Raw genomic sequence first — 18289 nt, forward strand, 5'->3', positions numbered from 1 at the left:
GTTTCTCAGATCCAAAAAGCAAAAGCAAAATGTATACGAAGTCGCCGGCAATAGTATGATTATATAAAAGTATCCAAACAATAATACTAAGTGTAACTGAACTTTACTGCTCCTACACAAAATAACCTGTTCTATTTATATTCCATTGTTGTTTTTGTACTTAAGTGTATGTAATTATGTGAATGAATATAACTTTGCTTTTGTTTTATAAAAATAAACAAAGAACATACATATTCCAATCCTAGTCTGACCGCGACAAAAACTAGTACTATAAGACTAGCAGAGAAGTGACCCAACTGAACAAGGTCGGTATTTAAAATTAAATACAAGGCAGACGTGTATAAAACTAGGTACCAGAGATATGAACCGTTAACCTAGATTGTATTAAGAAAACGAAAATATAACCTAGGTCCGAGTTCTATGGTCTTTCAATATCGTTTGTGAAATTGACACCGATATGATTATTTCGTCGTCGTTCACCGCTAAGTAAATTGGCAATTTTATCACGATCAGTATTAGACTTAAGACTTTGATTGTTTGTTTAAATGTGTTAATTGAATAGGGTTCCTCAATCTTTAAACAAAACACGCTCGGAATTATTAAAACAGAGTTTGTAAAGTTTATGGTTCTTATTTACGTGTATGCTGTTAAAGTTTTGTCTTTTACGTATTTTATACGCAACATGTAAAATGAGTTTGTCATTCAGCTCCGCAATGCGCAGGGATTACGCTTAATTTTTTATCCGCATCAAGTTCATCTGCAATAGTAATGACGAACCGAAATAGTTTCGGTAGGCTCTTAAATTGCGACAAACATTTTTACAGTTGCCATGCAACTAGATATTCTGCAAGGAAATCGCTGAGGTTGCCTTGCGAAACGGGCGAGCGCCGCGAAGGTGAAGGCATCGCTTCGCCAGTCGCTTGGTCGAGAGAGAGGTGAGCGCACGACGCTTGCGCGAGTTCGTGCACTGATAGCCTTCCACAGCCGCCGCGCGCGCAACTACCATCCTATCTCCATTACAAATTTTCCTCCACTATTTTTGAATAAAGTGACATATTTAAAGTGCGAACGAACTGTGTCAGTGGTTGTGTCCGACTTTCTTAGTGAGTGTTAATAAGAAATTTTTTCTCATTATTTGACACACATATGACGTGTAACGGTGCGGAGATCTGACGATCCATCGACTCGCTAAATCTGTGTGTTTGTGTATCTCGGAACAGTGTGCCGGAATTTTAACGGACTTGCCTAAGCGGAGGTAAGAATGGATGTTTACAGTTATGCTTTATTGTGTAACTTGAGGGAAAGCACTCTTATAATAAGTATAAGACGCGTTTCATTATCTTTCATAATAACGCTGATTGCATTCGCTTCTGTGACTTATAAAGTTTATAAGTATTTGTATCTTGTTTATGTTTCTTGTGAAAGGTCTCGTTGTGAAATGCATTCAACTGCAATGCCATGATGAAAGTTTTCAATTAAAAACGGTAATCGTTATAGCTGAAGGTAAAAAAATCTTGAACCACGAACGGTTCAAGAATTTGAAAATTATTGCTCCAAAAATTTACACGCTCATAATATTCAAGTGTCGTTTTGAATATTCATATGTTTTGTTTGAAAATTTCTTAGTCTGTAACGAAAATGTTGGGGAAAAACGGTTTAGAAACGGGTTTGCGTCCAGAATAAACAATACTACTGGTGAAAAGGTCCCTGACTCATCTCGCGTACCGTGCGCGTGTCCTAAGGCTTTTGTTCGGAATATATTTACCTTTTAAATAAGATGCGCCTCATTTTGTAGGCAGATGGACGAACGTTAGAATTTTTATTCAATCAATTATTGTTTCTTTGTTTTATAAGTATTTTCCAAAAAAAAAAAATTTAAATTGACTTATTTATTATGAAAGAGAAAAACGATATTGTATATATAAATAATGTATTACAGAGTTATTGTAACGTACCCGCCTTTGATTTAATAAGTACTCGGTAATAAAAAAAAAAAATCGAATTGTACGGAGGTTCGTAATAAGTTTTGCAAGAGATTTTGCAAACAATTACTTGAAATAAAGAGATGTTAAGTATTAAGTCTGTCTGTGATATTATCTTATAAAAGTTTAACATAATATAATAATATGTATCTAAGTTGTTATTTGTTTTCCACGCGTTTCACACCAAATCTGGAGCATCCTCAGGAAGTATATTCTTGTTGCCAATACAAAAAATACCGGGAAGGGAAATCGTGACCGTAAAAAAGTTGTGTTTTATCTCTGTTTCATGTAACATCATTTAAATCTCTTACATTTAGATTATAACTACTAGTATATTATTAATTAATATATATTTCAAGTAAAAATTTGTATTAAAAAAAGGTAAAAGGTTCATATTATTATTATTACATCAAAATCATCTAATAAGAATTCTTGAGAAATGTTTCTTAAAAAAAATAAAAAATAAACATTTAAAAGCACTGTTTATCTTATCGAATTATTTTAAAAGAACAGACCTGAAAATTATTTTCACCAGGGCGCATAACAAACAAAAAGAAAAACATTCGTAGACGATGACTATACGACACTTACAAAAATTTTATTTTTATACATAGATAATATAACGTTTATAAGTTTTGAAAATCGAATACTATTTTTTTTATTATTAAACGAGCTGCCCGTCTCGACTTTATCCGGGTGAAATAAGAATTTTAATTCCCAAGCGCAGCGCCATCTACCGGGTCCAATCTTGTCTAAATACACACAAAAAAATCATTGAAATCCGTCCAAGCGTTTAGTAGTTCAGTTAAAAACACACGTACAGAAGATTTATTTATAAAGGTAAAGATAATTTGTCATATTTAAGTGAATACTTTAAAATTGTAAATGATTCTATGTCATATTACGAATGGAATACGACTGTTAGCGATGGGAGTCATAAGGATCCGTTCGAAGTGTAGGGACTGAATTGTTCGCTATAAAAGAACGAATCTTTTTTAATTGTAATCTTCTTTTAAATAATTTAGTGTTCAATAAAATAAACGTACAGCTTTATTGGTACAAAAATAAATATAGGTGTCATTATAAACTTGTTTTAGTAGCGAATACGAACTCCACTTCGAGAGAATTAAATAACTAGAATCGACGGTTACTTTTTTCTGAATTCTTGATCTCAGCTAAAAATAAGTTATCCTAATAAGATGCAACTATGTCCGTGAAAATATTACATGATACAATGGAATGAGGTCTTAAGACAGTCTCTATAGGCAATTATTTATTATTGCCGATGATTCGATCCGACTTTTTAAATAGTTAGGTATTTATTTGTGGCTGTGTGTGTGCGGTTTTATGTACAAATACTTTTTTTACATATGATTTATTTATTTTACTTTTATATATATATAGACTAAAACGCTTTAAAGAAGTGTCAGATTAGATGGAATTAAACGAAAATAAATGAATAAAAATATTTAGATTTTTAAAAATAATGCATTAACTTCGGAAAACCTATTTAGTCAATAATATAAGTTATGCATTATTTTTAATAACATAATTATTATGGTAATTACTATTTAATAAAACACGCTCCAAATCAGAATAAAACCTTATTTTTTATGTCTGTTTAAAATAATCTAATTTGTGTTAAAATGAAGCGATTGAATAAAACATAATTTTAAATAAAGATTAGAGGAAAATACTATAAATTATAATTCATGTATATATTTTCTAAGTTAACGTTTAAGTCGTTAATGTTACTTGACCCGTGGAATATTATATACAACATACATTATGAGGACGATAAATATAAACATATTGCGAACAAGTTTGTATATACGACTTTATGAAAAGTTTGCAAGCAATTATGACATCGGACGGGTTACGTAGGTATGATTACTTAAGTGATTGACTTTTAATGTATCTTTTGGCGTCTTTCAGATTTCAAAGGTTAAAGAGTACAAAATTAAGCAATTCACATATAATTTTGATTTCGTCCGTTTTAAGGCTGTTGTGAAATTGTATGAGATTTTATAAAGTGATGCGTGAATTAGATTGTAATATATTATGTTATGTTTAGATAGTAATATAGTATGTTTTAGGCCGTAGAAAATTTACAGCAAGTCTTACGACATTAAAAAAATATATATAATTTGATTTTATCTTAGGCAAACTCAAGCGGTTCTTGGTTCAATCAAAAACAACAAATATTTTCAAAGGAATCGACACTTTGAATCTTGATATAGACTTGAAGGTACCACCAGTTCGGTTTGTAGATTCTAACGAGAAGAACCGTCAAGTAATCTTAGTCAACAGCTTTGTTATTGATATTTAGACAAAACTATATAAAGTATTTTTTATAATAAGTAGAAACATATATTATCTATATAATAAATATATTTGTCAGTTTGTCATGACACGGGAAGTCAAGTTTTAGTCTATAAATAATTTTAATATGTACTTATATCTCCGTAAACAAAGTCAATTTCTAAAGTTACGGTGACTTGTAAGAAATATAATTATGTTTTACCTCGTGTTTCATTCTTCAGTCGGGGGTCAGGAAATACAAGAAACGTTCGGTTAAATAATATAATTAAATCAATAAAAAATTACATTGTAGAATGTATACTCTAATTTTAACTGATACGTTTCACGTAGATTCATAATTTGTCTTACTATTGTTTAGAGTGTTCTCTTATTTGGACATTTTTTTAAACATATTATAGGCAAAGGTCGAAACGATTTTCGATTCGATTTTTGTGCGATTTTCGTATCGCTGGAAGGACTTAACCATTTCGTTATTGATGCTTAATTTGTGATAAATTAAATTATTTTTTAAATTCATATAGCCATTCGTTCTATTTAGATATATGTTTATTTAACTAAAATTCAAATCGAGAATGGTAATTTAGTTTCTTTGACTTGTTCTATACAGTTGTCCTGTTATCCTCGATGAACTATAATGTTGCATTATTATTTATAGATATAAAATGAATCCGATGCTATTTGTTTATTATAATTATTAATATATGACGTAGGTAATGTTACCAAGAGGAAAATTTATACAGAAAGAATATGTATAGAATCAAATCACATACTAAATTTAAATGTATGTGTTTATATATTATATGTTGTTTTACGACACGTTAATATTTGTTAAAAAACGTTAAAGATACCTTTTGCATATAACATAAGTATTTCTTATTCGACGTTCGATGTGAATTGTTTTTTTTTTATAAGAATTAATACAGTGTGTATTTATAAATGCTTTTATTTAACCTTCACCTTTTAAATACTGCAGCTGTAATTTAAACCAGTTCCACACAGATTGAGATGGAAACTTAAGCACAAAACGATTATTTATTTGCTTAGAATTTGTCATCGTTAATAAAAATGATAGCTAACTGTTGGTTCTTGAGCTAGCCCTAGTCGTTCAGTGTCGAATCAGTCATTATCACCTTGAGTAATCATAAAAATGTGATCGAAAAATATAATCGTTTCATTACAAAAAAAAAGTATGAGTTCAGTATTAATATTTGGTTTATTAATGACAAACAAAACCGTTAGCAGACGTTGTCAGCTACGTATTACTAAAATTGACAGAAGTTTTATGTCATATTAGTTTAGTAGTATTTTCACAAAGGGATTACATAAAGAACGTATTTTCTTACTTTTCTGTAAATTTAATTGAACAATTTATTGATATTTTCAGCCATAAGGTATAACTTTAGTGACGTTACGATGCGAAACTGGTTTTACGTTCATTGTTGGCCCATTCGGCTATACGCCTCTGTAGATAAATTAGGTCGATGTTGACCATGAGTCAGACCATACCGTGAAAGCGAACACGTTAAGACATGTATAAATATTATAAACAAACATTTGTAAGTACAAGTCAAAGAAGGTAGGAAAAATCACTTGACATTCATATATTATATTTTCAAATGTGTACATATGTTACTGAAAAAGCTCGAACTACGGTAAATCTTAAGATTTTCCAGTAAAACCTAAGATTTGCTGATTATGAATGGTAAATGACCATAAAACTTTGGGAATCGAACTTTTACCATCATTCACTTGATAAATCTTAGGATTTACATGTTAGGTTAGGTTAGGTTGGAATGGTAAAAGTCCGAAAAAGTCGTCCCTTTATAATAAATACTTACATTTACCAACTCATGTCAGTAAATCTTTGGTTTTACTGGAAAATCTTAAGATTTACCTTAGTTCGAGCTTTTACAGTAACACATACATTAATAATATATTGCCTTATTGATATATAATGTCATCTTTATTTATGTGTGATGAATAAAACGCGGAAGGCACGTTTGTAATATAATTAAATAGAGAAATAATCGTCTCTAAGTGTTTAAATATGTTACCGTAAACTACAGTGACACTCGATTTTCGACTGATCGTAAAATATTGAAAATCGACGTTATTTTGACCCGTGAATTGTATAAATATTATGAAAATAGGTGTCAATGTTGCAATGATTTCATTCATTCATTATAATGGCGAAGGAAATCTAACTGAGGAACTTGTATTTGATGAAATTCTGCCGATTCAATTAGACACACCAGCTTGCATTGTAGCAGCAAGCTCGTAACCTTTTCTACAAACGGTGAGGTCGCTTTTATCCCATAGAACATTCACCGGCTGTTATTCTACCAATTTTTAAAGCTACATCTTATAAATGTTTTATACGACGATCGACACGAACGTACTAGTGTTTTATAGAAATTTCACAATCCATAAAAGTCATTCGTTGACGTCAGAACATTATAATCGAATCAGAGAACTTGTTCACAAGTTTTCTACATATGACAGTCACGATATATTCCTATTGGTACGATATTCTTCGTCGCATGTCTCCGTAAATTGCCTTCGCTTATCGTATTTTTATAATACGCTGTAATAATAAAGGGAGAGATTTCCAGAATATCAAGTTAGTGTAAACAGATGGATATGAAAGTTGATAAGGCATGTTTACAATGTCGTTTGATATGTAAAACTTCGTTCTCACCTAAGATTATATATTTTTTTTTATCAGAAGGTAAGCGGCTTTGAATGTATCCAAAGATTTTTCGGTTTGTGTAAACTTACCCTAAGTTAATTTGTTTAGGCGCAGAATGTATATAGTCTATTTTACAAGCAGGACATGTGTTAGCTGTAAAGGTTTTTTTTTTTTTATTTATCTGACGCTAATGTGTTATATAGCTAGGGCTGAAGAGTTTGATTCTTTGAACGCGCTAATTTCCTAAACCTAGCATTCCGATTGGAAATAATATCTTGTTGCATTAGTTAGCCCATTTATTGAAAGTTATGGATGATATAGCATTATGGTTTTATCTAGGAGGGCAGAGCAGTAACGTTTAAAACGCATGAAACCGCGCGGAACTGCTAGGATGACAAAAAGTTGGTCACAACTGCTGGTCTAGTGGCTAGAACACTCGATTCTTAACCGAAGATTGTAGGTTAAAATGCAGACACAGACAAGCACCACTGAATTTTTGTTTTGAATTTATCTCGTACTCCGCGATGAAAGCTAGACTTTTATTGTTGATTTTCCAAAACTCATTATAAGTTATCCATCACCATCTATTTTGAAATAAACCCTTTTCAACCAAAAAAATAATTTTGCAAATCTTTCTGTGTGTGACGGAGACATACATACAATCCATGTAAACATTCGAATAGAGAATCTCCTCGTATTTTGAAGCCTGTTAAAAATCCAAAGATAATGTCTAAAAAAAAAATCAATCTATGGCTGACATGGCTTTTATAAATGTATTTTAAAACAGTATCTAGGCGTTATATTCTCATATCTAGAGCTCTGGCGTGTGATCGCGGTGTAGGCGGCGAACACGTTTTTATCTTTTTAATATGTCCAAACGTGATGTTTTCCTCGCATGCATTTAAACGCTTTTAACGATACATCTACTTTATAACTATTGAAAACATTTTATACAAAAAAAAAAAATACAACATATAATATCAATTATTCATTTTGTCAGAAAGAACTGTTGAATATTGATCATGTTTTTTTTACATTGATTATATTGAATGCGTTCTTGCACGAGTATTTAACAATGCAAGGCAACATTGTGGAAATATGTCGGCAATACTCAAGAAAACATACTTTTTTAAACGTATAGCTGAAATAAACCGTCTTAATGTTACCATTAATAAGAGTTACTTATCTGTGAAGAAATTAGTTATTCACTAACGTTACAATAAAAATAATTTAACAGAAATTATTTTAGGACATGCAGTGCTGCCAGCGTTAAATGGTATATGAAAAACAATATTGTTGTCATTGAAAATGAATATACATTTGTATATATCAGTGTATCAGTTAAATTACGATTATTAAAGTAAAAAAAAAATCAAGTAAAAATACATCATTTGCAAAATCGATTACGACATACGAATAAAAGACCAATATAATAATTGTTTTTTTGAATTTAGAATAGTTTAAATCGTGACATATTGGTTTGAGAATTTATATTATATTTTCTTGCAATATGTTCTTGTTCAAATAAATCATGTCGAATAAAATTCTAATACTTTTTATATACAAACAAATTGGCACCCGCGGTTTTACTCGGGTTTTAGGAGTTGGTTGTTAGATGTTAGGCATAAATATTTGTCCTTTCTTGGAGTTCAAGCTTGCTTCATACCAAATATAATCAAATTCGGTTCAGTGTTTTGGCTGCGAAAGACCAAAAGATAGACAGACAGAGTTACTTTCGCATTTATAATATTAGTACTTATAAATAAGAATTCCAATATTATAAATGTAGTATCTAAAACTGTTAAAGTAATTTGATCTATCAAAATTGTATTTTATTAATCATCTTACTTTATAAAATTGTTTATTTATATATCTTTCGATAAAAGACGTTGATAAATCGCTTAAAAATAAAATACTGTAAAGCTTCGAAAGACCTCAAAACGTCCTGCATTGTATTTTTTATTTGAATTTGAAAGGTCAAGTACGAATACTAGTATGTTGGCATTTAAAACTTTGTCGCTATTTCGGACTTTGATACTTAAATACGCCGCAGACATAATATTTTATTACGATTGATATCATATTTTATCCTCCAATATATATATTTCCTTTTAGATTTAATTTTTAGGTTTTATTTTAGTGTGAATATTTTTTTAAATAGTGCTAAGCTGCTAAATAATTATTTGATATGTAATTTGCTATTTAGTAAAAGATGAGGCATGTCTGAAACTCAAAATAAACGTATCTGGAAAAACTACTCGTAAGAAGATAAAGGACTGCATAAGTGGAAAACTTAAATATTTTCCAGTATTTATTAACGCAACAATAAGGCGGTGCGTTTTGTTTTGAAACGTAAATTGCGTGAATCTACACAAAATACAATTAAGTTACGTTTCGTACATAATCGTTTTGTTTATGAAATTCGATATTATTTTGGTTTCAATTCATTAACCTGTCGAGAATGGATACTAAAATTAGAACAAAATTCATACAGCTGTAATTTTGTATGTAAGTAAGAAGGTAAGACTATTTTGTCTTAGTTTGACTTTTGTCTGCGTCGGTTGACAAGGATATGTAATTAAGGAGTGCTAATGACATCTGCAGGCCGACTTACTTGTCTTTGAGACAGATACAATTTTATATGATAATCTTTTTGTTTGCTTTTTTTAGAGTTTTTAGAGTTATAATAACATTATAAAAAGCTAAAATCCTCCATATGTAAGTTAATAAGATGTCTTTGTATATAAACAATGTATAAAACTAATTGAAGTCTTCAAATGGCTGATTTCGTCTCATTTTCTCTTACAGAGAATAATTTTCTCTTTATTACGAGAAAAGGAAATTTCGGTGTGTGATTATACTATTCAAATTTGCATTTTTCAAACGAATTTAATTAACTTTTTGTCGTCCGCGGCTTCCCCCCCCTTTTTCGTCAGGTGTTGGGCATAAAAAAGTAGCCTATGTCCTTTCTTGTTTAAGCTTTCTTCATAAGAAATTCAGTTGTTCGGCTGTCAAAGAGCAACAGATAGACAGAGTTACTTTCGCATTTATAATATTAATAATAATAATAATATTAGTATAGATTACAATATATTATAACTAAATACAGAAAACCATTTCAAAAAATTAATGAAGTAGACAAGGTTTCTTGCAAATGGTTACTGAGATTGGATCTTTGACCTTTAATTTGTAACACAATATTTTATAATGGTTCCTTTGACGAAAATTGAACGTGAAGTATTACTTATATATTCTGTTTACTTTTTTTTATTCATTCAATAATATATGCTTAGACGGACATTAATTCAGGCGATGTTCAGTATAAAAGGTAATTGTCGAAAGTCGCGTTTCAGCAATTCGCGTGGATTTACGTCCTAACACTTCGGCCATATATAGAAAAAAAAACCAACATTTTAATTACTGGGATATAATGACAGAGATATTGAACGGTTCATTTGGTCATATTTAAGTGTCTCAATGGGTTTATGTATGTGATAATTTTTTAGTATTATTTAAATATTCGCTTGAAATATGTCGTAGTAATAATTCACTATGAACTGGAGTTTTATGAATTAAACATAACTTAAGCGACTAACTTTGTCTTGTTTTAGACACAAATCTTAGTGAAACGTCAAGGATACATAAAACTTTGCAATATAATGGCTGGGTTACCAATAAATCATATTTAGAAAGAGAAAGGTTAGATATTTTAAGTATTTGAACAATATACGATGACATAATTATTACGTTAATATTATTATATTTTTAAAAACGATTTCAAGTGTAACTTTCAACAATAGCAATTAACATTCGGCAGAAAATCCACTTGCCTTTGATGTTAAACCACAAACAAAGAAAAAAAAACAGGAGTGGTATTTTATTATGGAAATATATTTATAAATTTCTGTTCGAATCAAATAACGATGTTTTTCTTATATAAAATCAGCTGTAACTTTGTTATTTGGATACATTTTTTCATTATGACGTTTCTAAATCGCGTGGTGTCACGTGTTACAACAGCGTACTTTTATAATATATTTATTAAGAGGCACTTTCATTGGAGCGGATTTTCTAATTGTTTCGTTCTAAGAAGTATTACTTATATGTGTTATATAATATTATAATAAGTTAATTGTAATATTATGCTAATTATGTTACATACACGTTACATGCACAATAATATTTTTGTTATGATAAACAAACGGCATACAAGATATTTTGTTAAATAAGCTTTTCGTGAATAAATTTGCCCGAACAATATCCACAGGTTTTACTACAGTTTAAAAACATAGGCAGATTATTAAGTAAGAATTTGACCTTCTAATTAAAACCTACCTTATAAATCACCTTCTACCAAATCATCATTATTTATTTTTAATATATCGAAAGGTTTACATTAAACGAGAGCGGTGTGATTAATGAAATTAGATAATTTAAATAATGAACTGCTTTTGAATAAAACTCATTTGACTCGCCGCCTCTTCGCAGATCTTGTTAATATAAAAAAGATATATTAAACCAGTGATAAAGATCTTTGTGAAACTTGTTCAGATTATAAGTGGTGTGTTTCAAGGCTTACAAACTTGACACGGATTTAAAAGTCGTGATCTGCGTTAATATTTATTTTTGTGTTGGCAACACTAGTAGTGAGGCCATATGCTTTAATGTCTGTTTTATTTATTATTACGAAAGTATTTATTAATGTTAAAAGCTTAAACGACGCAATGAAAAACGATAAAAAATGATTTAAATCAATTTTGATTTCACTTTCAAAGTGTTTTATATTATTACAAAATATAAATTAGTTAATTAAAAAATACAAAGAAGAAATTAAAAATACACGGCTTAGAGAACCACAGTGGTTTTACAAAGATAGTATCTAAAATTAATTTTGGCATTTTATTTTGACAAGTAAATATGTTACGTAACTTCAATAAAGCCTCTTTAGACGTATCTTATTTTAAAATGATTATTGGTACAAGGCGTAATTTAAGTCAGTGCTGATACTGGGGTAGATAGAGTCCACTTGTCACTTATTCTACCACCCAAACCGCAATACTCAATATAATGCAATAGTATAGTCGTATTCCGGTTTTAAGGGTGACATAGCCGGCACTACAAGCGCAAGGGAGGTAATATCTAATTTCCCAACATTTGTGGTGCATTGGTTATATGGTTAATATTTGTTACGGCTCCAATGTCTATTGGCGATGTTTACCACTTACCATCAGCCCATTTACCCAGCCATCTCCACCAGTCTCAGCTAAAATTATTAATAAAAAATACTTAGGAATTAGTCTTTACCACATATTCGTCAATTCGTTGACCTTATGCGAATATATTATATACTTTATGCATATACACGCGCCGAGAACGTCAAATTATATGCGCAATATATTCTTAATATTTGCAAATAATTACATGAACTCTGTTGCACTTTGACCATAGTATGATGCTAAGGTTATTTTATAGTGGTCATTCAAAATGTGCTTGTATTTTCACTAGTTCGTGAATTGTCAAATGTTACTCGGCCTTGTTTAAGCGTAGGCGTTCACCGATGCTATTGGCTACAATAATTTGATTGCCTCTGAATAAAGAGTTTTTACTGTTTATTCTTTGTCACAGTCGAATTCGACGTGTTCTTTATTTAAATAATAAATGAAACGGCTATTCTATATTCAATTTGATTATATGTTTTTTTTGTTATGCTTTTTTTGGTCGGATTGTACAAGTGTATGAGGTTGCACTTTTTAGTTTTTAACTATAATGACCTTTTGAAAGCAATAATAGAAGTTTGCTATAATGTTTGGAAAAAATATTTGGTAAGAAGTACCCACTTAATATAATATTCTACCGCTAAGCAACGATACTTAGTAATATTATGTTCTAGTTTGAAGGGTCGAATGTGCCAGTATGACTGCAAGGATATAAGAAATGGTTAATATCTCTTACAGTACCAATGTATATGGGCAGTGGTGACCACTTACCATCAGGTTGCTCAGACCACCAACATAAAAAAAATAAAAATAAGTTAATTTAAAGATAAACACTAATTATGACTATAAATACCGACATACACATATATTTTCACGCACAAAGAGTATATATCTCAAAAATATAAACAAACATTGGTTTTTTAACGTATGTTTTTACATACTTACATAAATGCTTAATATTACACAAAGTAATGACGTAAAGTAACTTTTAAAACGAACAATGTTAATGAAAAACGGCGTGTGGTAGTCACGATATTAATCAGCATTGTCTTGTGAATTACCTCGAAGATGAATCCATGAAAATATTGTGAAACTCGCCTTAGACCGCTATGATGAATGTCAAGTGTACAATTATAAATAAACCATACATTACTTCTTGGATCTACTATTTTATACAAAGAACTGTACCATTAGGAATTATTTTTGATATAGCTATTTTAATAAAAGACATTCGGCTTGATTTTATAAAATTAACATACTTTAGTAAGTGATCTGTTGATTTGAACACATGTAACTACAGGCCCAAGGGACATAACATCTTAGTACCCAAGGTTGGTGGCGCATTGTTGATACAAGAAATGGTTAATATTTCTTACAGCGCCCTTGTCTATGGGCGGTGGTGACCACTTACCATCAGGTGGCCCATATGCTCGTCCGCCTACAAATATATCATAAAAAAAACTCATTTCAACAACAGCATTTGACAGAGTAATGGAATAAACATAAAATGTTTTATAATAACAAACAAGACGTGAGGATGGTTATTTTATTATTAAAATAATATTGTGCAGTTGTTAAAAGATTTAAGAACAAAGGATATATCATTTTATAATAATATTATAGTTGCGTGTATAATATACAAATTTGTACCGACAAATAAACGCGATGTTATAGATCCGCGTAAATGACTTTCGCGAAATTTCGTCGGTCTCATTGAACGCCAAAAAAATAATTTTCGATGTTTTTCGTTTTAATATATAAGAAACTAATTAACATTAGTTAATATTCCGAGATCGTACGAATCTTGTCTCCGCTTTTATGTTTAGTCTATTAAGTTTAACGACATCCGTGATGAACCTACCGTTGCTTTTGCTGAGGCTGAGAAAATCGTCGAATTATTATTATTTCCTATATATTCAATGATAAATTTATTTATTTCCGCATTTAGTTCTATAAATATAGCATTGTCGCGTATAACAATAATAATAAAAAAAAATATTGTGAACATTATTTTTAAACATTTCAATGATACAACCCTGAGTTCCGAACTAGTTTGAATTGGAAAACGGTTAAAAAAGTCAGGTTAGCTACTCAAGAACGACTGGACTGATTTTAATGATCTTTGATCAGTTGGATTCGTCTTCGCGCCGAATTGCAGAATAAGTATTAAAATATCGGAAACAATCACGGAAAAATTAGAAATTTAAAAAGATTAGTTAGGTATTCTAAATTAAGTTTAGCTAAAGTTAACATGACTTTAAATGTTAGCCGCCGTGTCAGCTAGTTGTATATAAATATTAAAAAAAATATATGTATACATAAAGAACTAACGGAAAATAATACGGGTGGAAATATAACATAATCATAATAAAAAAATTAAAATTAAACAGATATAATATATTAAAATAAGACAATATTGTGTGACTAACGTCGTTTCAATACATAATAGATTATAATTATGCGTTAGATAAAATTAGCAAGGAATCGATATCACCGATGTATATATGTATATATATATCAAGCAAATAATGAATTGTTTGTCTATTTTTATTAATGTATTATTCATAAACACACAGACAAACAAACCTTTTAAAAAGTGGTCTCGAACTGTGGAATTTTGTCAAAATTTTGTTTTAAATAAAATAAAAATTGGAAGTAATTAAAATTAAAATAAAAAATCAAACGAATACGTGGTTTTAACGAAAAAGAACCGAAGCGTAGTCTTGACGAAAGTCTTGCAAGGCTAAGGATTTATAATTTTTTATTACATCGCATGATGATTTCGAGATACAAAAAGTATTAATAATAATTTATCGTTTTGTTTGTCATTAAATTAAAGCAACGCAAGACTCTTGCGCCCAAAAGAAAACAGTTAAGCAATCGTTCGCTCGTGTCTTTCAGTAATTTAAGCGACGTCTGATTTCAATTTCGGCATACTTTTATCAAGTAAGCCACTGGCGCAATAAAAATCAATTACTGTCTATCGTAAATTTTACTATGTCAAAATTTACAGTGAATTTATTCACCATAATACCTTTTAAATCCGAGTTAATCGCGATCCGCGGCGTCGTGCCTGAGCGTGTTACGCAATACCCTTATTCGGTGTCCGCTGCTCGCGACTATGGTGTACAAAATGTAATTGTATCCCAGACAATGGTAAAAAACGCTTGCGCGGCTGAATCTCAATAGTTTCGAAAGTGACCGTAATTTGTATGGAAATTGTTTGTGTTTTACGTGTTGCCCCAGATACCTTGTTACATATGTTAACTTTGCACTTGCAGAAGGATTCGGAGGACATTTTCGTAATGTCATGATTGTAAATATCGATCCCGTAGACATATTATTTATGCTAAACTAGCTAACCGCCCCGGCTTCTCACGGGATTTTTTTTCAGCACTCATAAACCTTTCTCGTAAATCACTCTATTGATGAAAATCGCATTAAAATCTATTACGTAGCTTAAAAGATCTAAGCGCACAGACGGTAATAAGCGACTTTATTTATTATTATGTAGAGATGGACAAATATTTTCCAACGTTACGAATAATGTAAGACAAATTAATATATTTTAAATATATGAATCAAATTTATTAAAAATTCGTTAATAAATAATCTTTGTGTTCAATGGCGACAAACCAAATACATAGGCCAAAACAGTAATCAGTACAAAATAATACTAAATGATAAATAATGTGTATACAAGATGAAATTATATACGTGTATATTTAAATACGAGGTTACAAAGTCGATTGCGTATTAAATGTGTCATTCATGCGTAATTAATTATTCCGTAACGTAACATTGAGTGACAATAACACAAGTGTTATAAATTTTACCACTTGAATAAATTTATACAAATATTATATGTGTATTGAATATTTTTCCATAATACTTGCTTGTAACAACAAAAATATTATTTATTTTATAATTTTATCATTATCAGAAATATGTGCATTAATTTTCAAAAACTACGTTTGTATCAAACAATAATTTGTAATCTGTTTAATATGCATAGTAGGATATTTGCATTAAAAAACCTTTTGTAAAACTTTCTTTTAATATTCCTAATTTAAATTTTATTAATTTCTCTCTCAATAATTATTTTAATAAATCTCACGGCGATTTCGAAGTTATAATTGATTTTTATAATTTATTAATTACTTAAACGATTTAAAACCATATACTTAACATTTTTAATCTGTATAACATTTGACGTAGATCCTATATTGAACAGCCAAAAGAATAATTCTTCGTTGGAATTTTCATCAAATGGAATGCTATAGGCCGCATCATTATACGAAGCATTAGCGTTATATTAGCAATTTATATTTTTATTGCTATTAGGCGGTACACCACGCTATCATCGAGTCATTTTGGCAATTGCTGACCACAACCGGTAGGTGATGTAACCGAGAGAAAGCATGTGATATAATTAACTTTCTATCTAAGGTTCGTGTCAAAGGTATGTTATTGAAAATCTTCATATCAATTTATATAATTATAATATATGCGTCTAATATATCTCTAACGCTCAACAGTTTGTGCTGCTGTGTTGATTTCAATGATATGTCAGTGTTAAGTCGATTACAGGCGCAGTGAAAGTAATCTATAATTCTATATTAATATTATAAATGGGAAAGTAACTCTGTTTGTCTGTCTGTCTGTCTTTCAGTAACTCTTTCACGGCTAAACTAAATAATGGAATCAAGGAAAAATTAAGATATGAAGCAAGCTCGAATTCTAAGGAATGAGATACATATACTATTTTTTATTCCTAACACCTGACGACTAACCTTTTAAACGCGTGTAAACCCACGGGTACCAACCAACAAGTACCTTATATATCGGCGTATTGAGTGTTGTTCAGTGTAAGACAAATTCAGACTTTATCAGTTGACCCATTTGATTCAAGGGTGAACACTTTATATTCCATTTGAACATGCAAAGCTTTATTATAATTAACTTGTTTCCTTTTCGCCGAAGTTCAGTCTGCGACAAAATTTAATTGATATTTGACAGTGATATCATAAATCAGTGATGCATTTATAGGTTATATATATATATATATTTATATTGATATAGTTATAATATTAAAATTATTTTATAAACACATACATTTTTTCAAATGTATGTCGATTTTTGACGTTTGACATTTTTGTTACATTGCTTCACTGTAAGTATTCAAGATGATTTTCTTGTGTGAAATAAAATTAAGAACCGAATAGAATGACAGGTGATTTATAAGAATAACCAGTCCAACGTCCCGGTTTGATCATATAACTGTTTCCGAAATCGCACTAATTGCATGATTGCATACAATATTAAATTCGATCTTATTTCGTCGTGATAAAGATCAAATGTGATCGATTTAATACCGTGTCAAGCTGACATGCATTGTCGGTTGAAGCCTTTGAAGCTATGAGGCTATGACTTACTGACATTTGATAAGATTTAATTGTAGATGATTCTCAAAATATATACTTATTGATTTCATTTAAATTATTTTAGACCACGACACAGATTGAAATTATTAGGAATCGTTAATTAAGACGGATTCATTGTTAATATAGTCTACGGACTATACTAATTGCTAGCATATCTTAAACATAATTAGACAAAATTCAAATGTAAGAGATAATTATCATCAAACTGTAAAGGTGATAGTTTGTGCGTTTGTTACACAATCTTGATACTTTATTTAACCATTTATACAATAAAGTACTTTATTTAAATGTTCATAAAGTTTAATTTCGATAAATTTTATACATTCTGTAGTATATACTAGTTGTAATGTTTATGTTTGATTATGCATTAGGTACAGTATAAATTAAACCTTAATTAATTGATCTTAGGGTCAGTTTTCGCTCATGTTAAATATTTATATTTATTTATTTAATATTTGTTTCGTGTTTATGAGTTCTTATTTGTAATTCTAATGGATTTTGACAATTGCGTATTGTATAAAGTACCATAAAGCTTATAGTCTAGGCTGACTGTAATGCAGCTAGACTAATCTCCAGTTTATGAAACGCTGGTCAAAATCAATTTAGCTTTAATCTGAATTGTAATTAGTAGATTAA

The 18289-nt window shown here is 30.0% G+C and overlaps 1 protein-coding gene across 2 annotated transcripts in view; it reads left to right on the forward strand.

Annotated features, from left to right (window-relative positions):
- The first annotated feature begins 967 nt into the window (after window positions 1–967).
- Window positions 968–18289, forward strand: part of LOC113393926 (uncharacterized) — a 153321-nt gene continuing 135999 nt past the window's right edge. For both annotated transcript variants that reach the window (XM_026631047.2, XM_026631046.2), the window contains exon 1: window positions 968–1255. The gene's annotated coding sequence lies outside the window, so the exon portion shown is untranslated. The remainder of the gene's footprint in view (window positions 1256–18289) is intronic.

This window comes from Vanessa tameamea, chromosome 16 (genome assembly GCF_037043105.1).
Source record: "Vanessa tameamea isolate UH-Manoa-2023 chromosome 16, ilVanTame1 primary haplotype, whole genome shotgun sequence".
In the NCBI taxonomy this organism is placed as follows: domain Eukaryota; kingdom Metazoa; phylum Arthropoda; class Insecta; order Lepidoptera; family Nymphalidae; genus Vanessa; species Vanessa tameamea.